Here is a 7,411-nt window from a genome sequence, read left to right as displayed (position 1 = left end):
AGGCAGAATTAAAAGTTCTGGATTAAAGTTAATTCTGAAGTGTCTATGAAACTTCCAAGAACTCCCAGGTAGGCTACTGAATGTATTCAGAGAGGAGCTTTTGACTATAAAGAGAAATTTGAGGGTCATCTGCACATAGATGGCATTTAAAGCCATGAAAATGGGTGAAATTACCTAGGCAGAAAATATATAAAGAGAAAGCAAGACAAGGAAAGATCTTGATGTACTTTCTAAATCATTCAAGAAACAACTAGTCCTGTTCAGCAGCATAGTTAACCAGTGCAAAGAGGATTTTATTGTACTCCCAATCTTAGTAAATCTATAACTTGTGGATGGTGGTAATAAAGCCACATTTCTGTTTCCAAAATAATTTTTTTCAAATTTATCAAATCACATAGTCCTTTTTCCAAGAAATATGCTGGGATACATGTTCATCTCAACAAAATTTGGGAAACGCTATACAAGATAATAATAATTTGTGTACTATATTTAATTTAATATTTTTTAATTAATTCATTTTCTTATACTCATCACCTGTGGCTTTTTTAGTCGAAGAGTTAATATTAGCTTTCTCATCATGTACAAAAAACAGCAGATTTCAAATAATCTCTACAATTCAGACTCATGTTGCATTTTTTTTCTATCTACATAATATACTCAGTGCACTACCTCTTGAGGTGTTATTAGCCCAGAGGTATAAGCAAGTTCCCTGCAGTTTAATCATGGACAGAGAACAGATCTGAGTGCATACTTTCTTGTCATCGAACATTTTATCCTTCACGTATACAAAACTACTCTCTCTTTTCAGGAAGGCAGTAGAGAAAGGAAAAAAAAGAATAGTAGATGAGAGAAGGTTCAGAAAATCCCAAGACAATAAATTGAGTGCAAACAGCCATTCCATTTTCTGAGGAATGGGGAAAGAGGTGGTAGAAAGTCCTGAAATATTTTTTTTAAATAGTGAAGGTAAAATTTCATCTCCAGCAAGTTATCCTTTAAAAATAAAGCTCAAATAAAGCCATTTTCAGATCAGAGAAAACCAAGGGTTGGTAACCTGAAGACCTATACTTCAAAAATGCTAAAGTTCTTTAGGCCGAAGGGGATGGAAACCTAAACCTTCAGGAAACAATAAAGAACATTAAAACTGTTAAATTTATGTAAATATATCAAAGGCAATTTTTCTCTTAATTTTTAAAAATACATGTAACTAAAGAATCACAGTGACTTAAATATTTAAAGATAAACTGAATTTTTTATTTTTTACCTAAATGTTATCTAGCTTAGATCTTTAAAGGTCACCAATTTTTTTCTGGCATGAAATTGACATTTGGATATAACGTGATTGTTATTTTCTGAAGTTAAATGCATATTTTCTGTCAACGTTTACTTGTAACACTCATTCTATTTGGATTTTTTTCTCCTCTTTGCAGAAAAATGTGTCTGGAGTTGATAAGCTTAGCAAGCTTCTAGCCTAATAGGATTATTCTCAGGAAATCTCTTTTAAAAGGGAAACATTTTCCTAAATGGAGTTCCATTCTGAGAGATTTCTGAGTTGCTAATCAATGAAGCAATAAGAACTAAACACACTCATGTATGGTTAGAATTCCTAGGTTCCAAGAAGTATATTTTAGTCATTAACTCTGCTGACATTTAAGTTAAAATAAAAAGCAAACCATGTTCAAATAAGGTAAAATTATTAGAGAAAAACAATTAAATTTATCACTCCGCAAAATTATAATGTAAACTTCTTCCAAAAAGAAAAGTGAATTTAAAAATTAATTTAAAAATGCATTCAAATGCTGATGGACAAAATGAAATTTATACTATTAAAAATAGTGAGCAAAAATATCCAAAATACAGCCATCAAAATCATATTATACTCAGAATCTTTTCATTATTTATAGAAGTAAACAAAAAAGATTATTTTCCCCAAATCTTGCATTTGCCTACCAGACATTTGTTCTGGATGCTCTGTCAATACTTAACATCTATATATCCACAATTAAACTCCTCATCTTCTGTCTTAAACATTTTTCTCTCCTAACTGCCCGTTTCTTAGTATCACCATCTTTTTTGTCCTGAAGTTCCAAACCTAAAAATTATTTTTTGTTTCTCTCTCACCTCTCATAAAAGGAATGATCTCGTCCTATGTTTTCATTGCAAAGTTTCTGTAAGCTAACCTTTTCTTTCCCTTGCCACTGCCCCCAATCTAATTCAGGTTATAAAACATTTAATTTGGGACCAAGAAGCCTGGATTCATGGATAAAGAATACAGAGGTAGAGATATTGTCCAGGCCTTAATATTAGCTAGTATGTATTAAGCATTTAAATTAATTTAATCTTACTACAGCTCTTTGGAGGGGACATTATTATTATCTTAGCTTTAAAGAGGGGAAAACTAATATAGAAAGATATTAAATAATTTGCTCAGTTAACACATATATGTATCGTAAGAAGTGGGGCCTAGGCTGAAACTAAGTCTGTTAGAGTCCAAAGTATAAGTCTTAATCAGTATAGGTGTTGCCTTCCAGGACCAGATACTGAGGCCGTAAGGTATCTTGATGGCATCACTGTGCCTTTACTCCAAGGCAAGCCCTCTCAAATCAATTTGGTTCAATGTGCAAAAATATCGTGGTCACAGAAATGTGTCCCATGGGACAATTCCTGGTCAATTCTGTATGATCTTCTTCACCCACAGTTTTAGAAGAAAGATAAAAATGGAATCTGTCTAGCTAATTGGCGATCCTTGTATAGGGGAAAATCTATTCAGAATCCCAGTGGATTCAGTTTCTGCTGGGTTGGTGGTCAGAATTACTTATAACTTCCTGCCTGCAGTCACCAAGGCCATTCCTATTCATAGGAATAAGCATAAAATGAAAAAAATTTAAAGCAGCTGGAGTTTAAAAGAAATATCCCTTCCAGCACTGAAAGAAGATAAGAGAGCAGTTGCTATTGAAAATGCTAGTGTCACCTACAGAAAGCCATTCCTTTGTGAGTCTGAAGATACAGAAGGGGAAGGGTTGGGACGAAGAGGGGAATATATTGGGCTGCCAATACTGCCTCTGTGATGGGAAGTTTTTGCTTTGCCTTTTAGAATGAACCTTGCTAGTAAGAAATTCATCTTCATTTGGGCTTGTGGCTCACAGTAGAAGAACGCAGGTTGCCTCTAATCTGATTGCCGTTTTAGCATAGATTGGGAAGAGGGTCCCAGAGACCAGGCTGGACTAGCCGGGGTGGGGGCGGGGGAGAACAAGGAGGATTTGATTTATGGCAGCCCAGGAACATGTCATCCAACTGTCTATTCATCATCTCAGCAACCAGGATCTGCGAGCGGCTTTCAGCCAGAGTCACAGCTTAAAGGATTGTACTCTTGGGTGAAATTGGCAGGATCTGAGCTTTTTGCCTGTCAAAATCCATGCCGGCTGGCACAAGAACAGAGATTCCTTTTAAAATTGAATGTGTCAGCCAAATTAATCCCATTAAACTCTAAATGACCTTCCATTGAGGGAAGCTCACTAGGAAGGATGTTGCTATATTGTGATCCCTTCTCTACCTTAGAAATCTTCTTAGGAAAACAATTTCTTAAAATGTCTGAATGCCAGAGGTAGAGGTAATCTTAAACGATCTTATATAAAGTCTGCCTTAGCGATCATCCCACCTAACGATTTTATTTTACAAATGCTTGCCATAAGGAGAAAGAAAGTTCATCGGAACATGTGAATTACCTAAAGCTTTTGTTGTTGTTATGGAAACATAAAATACATGTACTATATAATAGCCACAATTTGGTTTATAAAATAAAATAATAAATTCTGATTTTTTGTTTTAGTCCCTTAAAATAAATCTCAATATAATCTGATCCAAAGCTTCTTTTAAAGATAACTCGAAATAGCTCTTTATATAAAGTTCTAATCTATACCATTTCGGTGTTGAGTCAAATGTCTCTTCTGGCCAGACTGATATTGCCACCATTAAAACAAGACTTTTAAGCACTTTGTTTCTAAGTTCTAACCCATTCTTGAATTTTTTCAGGTCGAGTTCACTGCCTTCTCCCCTATATCACTATAAATATCCTGACTTGCTTCTTTCAGTGCACTTACCTCTAAATAGAAAGTTCTTGTACTTATTACTGGTTTGGGGCTTCCAGTGTCAATCAGACTTTAGAAAAACAAAGTCCAGCATGAAACATACTACTACTACTAATTATAACTAACCACACTAGCTAATATGTAGAGAGTACTTAGTAAGTATGGGACAATTTACTGAATGGATTACCTCATGTTATTACGACACCTGATTTTATTAGGAGGTTGGCAATATTAAAATCTCCATATCGCCAACAAAGAAATAGGCTCAGAGTTAGCAAATTTGCCCAAGGTCACATAATTAGAAATAGCAAAACCAGGATTTTAGTTCCAAAAGTCTGATCTCAGGGCCCTCTCTATTAACCACTATGCAAACCTGTCTGTTAAATTGTGAGAGATGAAGCTGGAAGGTAATGAACGACTAGATTTAGGAGGCTTCTAATGCTGTGGAAAGGGCTGAGTGTAAAAGAAGCACCTAACCCAGCCTGGGGGCTCAAGGGAAAAATCATAGCGAGTTGCTTTCAGAGCTGAGTATTGAAAGAAAAGCAAGACTTACGCAGTATGGCAGAGGTGTTCTCCAATCAGCGGGAAGAACGTGGAGAAAAGAATAGAGGCATAAAAGAATGCAGCGCTCTTTTATTTAACAGTTTACTGTACTTTATAGGTGTCATTTTTAAAAACAGTCTTTTAAACCATGTAGAGATAAGTCTGCTAAAAGTCTGCAAAATGACAGACTTAAAACATGTTTCAGCAGACAGAATACCTCAAATTCTGGATTTTTCAGTCACTTTATTGTTATGCTATGGCAGCCGAGTCATCCTTAATTTCAGTTGGAACAAACTGTCTAAATCTGGCCTCATTGCAGATCTTGACTTCTGTGTTATCTTGTTATTTGCCTTTCAAAGCTTTCCTTTAGGGTCGATATTGCTGTATGAATGGCATCTTCAAGTTCTAAATTTCATTATATATTTTCTCAAAGAAACTTCTCTCCCATTCACTTAGTTCTTTCCCATTAATGTGGCGGCTTTCCAGGCAAAGTAAGCTCCGGATGGATCTGACTAAAATAAATATGGCCATTCCTCATTCCAATCACAAATAAGTAAAGAAACTCCAAATGGAAGCCTACCACCAGACTGGGTGTATTCTTACATCACAGAAACTACTCCCTGTACCAGCCGATTGTGGTGATGGGTTCTTGATAAACAAGACAGTATTTCTGAGCTAGATTTTGACCTCTGTGTGCAAGCACTATAATCTGGGTCTATGCCACTCTACACCAGATCTATACGTTTGGTAATCGGTTCCACTTCGTGTGCACGTCACTTATCATAAAGAATGAATTTCTGTTTTTTTCTCAGTTGCTAATAACACACCATTTGCAGCTCTAATTCCCACTGAGGAGACTCCTCCAGCTATAGCAACCAAAGCACATTCAATCCAGACAGGTTTAGCAGGAGGTCTGAATGCAGTCAGCGAAAAGCTGTAACCGAGCTCCACCATCTGTACCTGGAGAGCTCTTTTATTTGTTGTTTACAGTAACTTTATTCATAGCTGCCAAAATCTGGAAACAATTCAAATGTCCATTAATCAATGAAGAAAGCAGGATTCACTGATTGGTGAATTCATTAGGCGATTGGTAGGTGTCAAAAGATACTAATAAAATCTCACAAACCAGATAGAAAAGATTAAATAAAGAAACGTTGGACTGGGACAATTTTTAAAAAGAAATAGTACAAAAGTAACTACTAAAAAACCTCTCTAAATATCAAAATAAAGTTAAAAAATAAAACAAAGAAAATATCACATAGAGAAAGAAACACAGAAAACAATAAAGTATAAATAGTACATATAAAATAATTTGAAAAAGTTAAGACTAAATACAATAAATGTGAATGGGCTTAACTTACCTGTTAAAAGAAAAAAATAATCTCAATTGTACTCACAAAGCAAGACCTAACTTTAAGCTGTATTCAGGAAGACACACCTAAAATGAAGTAATTCAGAAAGATTCAAAAGGAATAATGAGCAAAGATACACCAGAAAAAATGAAAGTAATAAAAAGCAAACTTTCAGATTCTGATGTCTCAAATAAATAGAAGCCAAAACTCATTAAAGACAACAAAGGACCATTTAAATTTAAGTGTTAAAATTCACAATAAAGATCAGTTATGAGTATTAATGCAGTGAATGAAGTAGAAACTACCTTTATAAAGCAGAACCATAGGAGACACAAAGAAATATAGATAGAAACATACCAACAATAGGCGACTTCCATTCTCAGGACAAGATAAATCAAGTAGACTATAAATAAAGATATAGAGACCTAAATAACGTATTCAATAAGATAAATCTTATGGATCTATACTCAACTTTATCCCTGATAATAGAGAACACATTTATTCTCAAGCTCACATAGAGTATTTACAAAAGTGATCAAATATGAGGTCACAAGGAAAGTAACAGTAAGTTGCATAAAATAGAAAAATATCACTCAGATGATAATGCAATAAAAATCAATAATTATTAGTAAGACATTTTTTAAAAAGCTAAAAATTCCTTCCTCCTGGAAATTTAGAAACTACTACTTAACTGTCCCAGGCCAGAGGAGCATGGCAACTAAATGCAATGTGATTCCCTGGACTAGATCTCGGAACAGAAAAGAACACAAATGGAAAAACTGAAGAAATCCAAATAAAGTCTGGAGTATAGTTTACAGTAATATAGCAATGTTGGTTCTTAGTTCTGACAGCTGTACCATGATAACATAAGTTATTAATAATAGAGAAAAGTGGTTGAAGAGCATATGGGAACCTTACTGCCTTTGTAGTTGTTCTGTAAATATAAAATTATTTCCAAATAAAAAGTTTGTTTTAAAAACTTTGAATTGAAAAACATTTCTATCAAATCATTATTAAATACAAGGAACTATATAACTAAAACAACAGAACTTTTAAAAATCATTATTAGTTTTAACCCAAACATTTATTTCCTTCTAAGACATGACCAAATGGCTCTACTTATTATTTATAAAATCTCTAAAAATCTATTAAGCCCTCTAGGGTCTGTCTACTAAAATCAATATGACAAGTCATATTATTAATAATTTATGATGGCAAAATTGAGTGACAGAGTGCTTTTGATATATCAGCAGCCAAAGATATATAGATAACTGAAGCCAAAAGAAGATCCATTGTTCCTTTTTAATCTTTATAATTGGTGGAAACACTACAGTTCAGAATCTATGGGATATATTTAAAGCTGTTAATAGAGGAAAATTCATAGCCTTAAACATTTTATCAATAAAAAGAAAAGAATGAAAAATCAGCTAA

General features: G+C 34.1%; 1 pseudogene; it reads right to left on the bottom strand.

Moving 5' to 3' along the window:
• Positions 1–4,877: 4,877 nt before the first annotated feature.
• Positions 4,878–5,582, bottom strand: LOC102893477 (annotated as a pseudogene).
• Between the last annotated feature and the right edge of the window lie 1,829 nt (positions 5,583–7,411).

This window comes from Pteropus alecto, unplaced genomic scaffold, assembly GCF_000325575.1.
Source record: "Pteropus alecto unplaced genomic scaffold, ASM32557v1 scaffold110, whole genome shotgun sequence".
Classification (NCBI taxonomy): domain Eukaryota; kingdom Metazoa; phylum Chordata; class Mammalia; order Chiroptera; family Pteropodidae; genus Pteropus; species Pteropus alecto.
The sequence above is the reverse complement of the archived record's forward strand: the minus strand, read 5'-3'. Positions and strand labels throughout refer to the sequence as shown.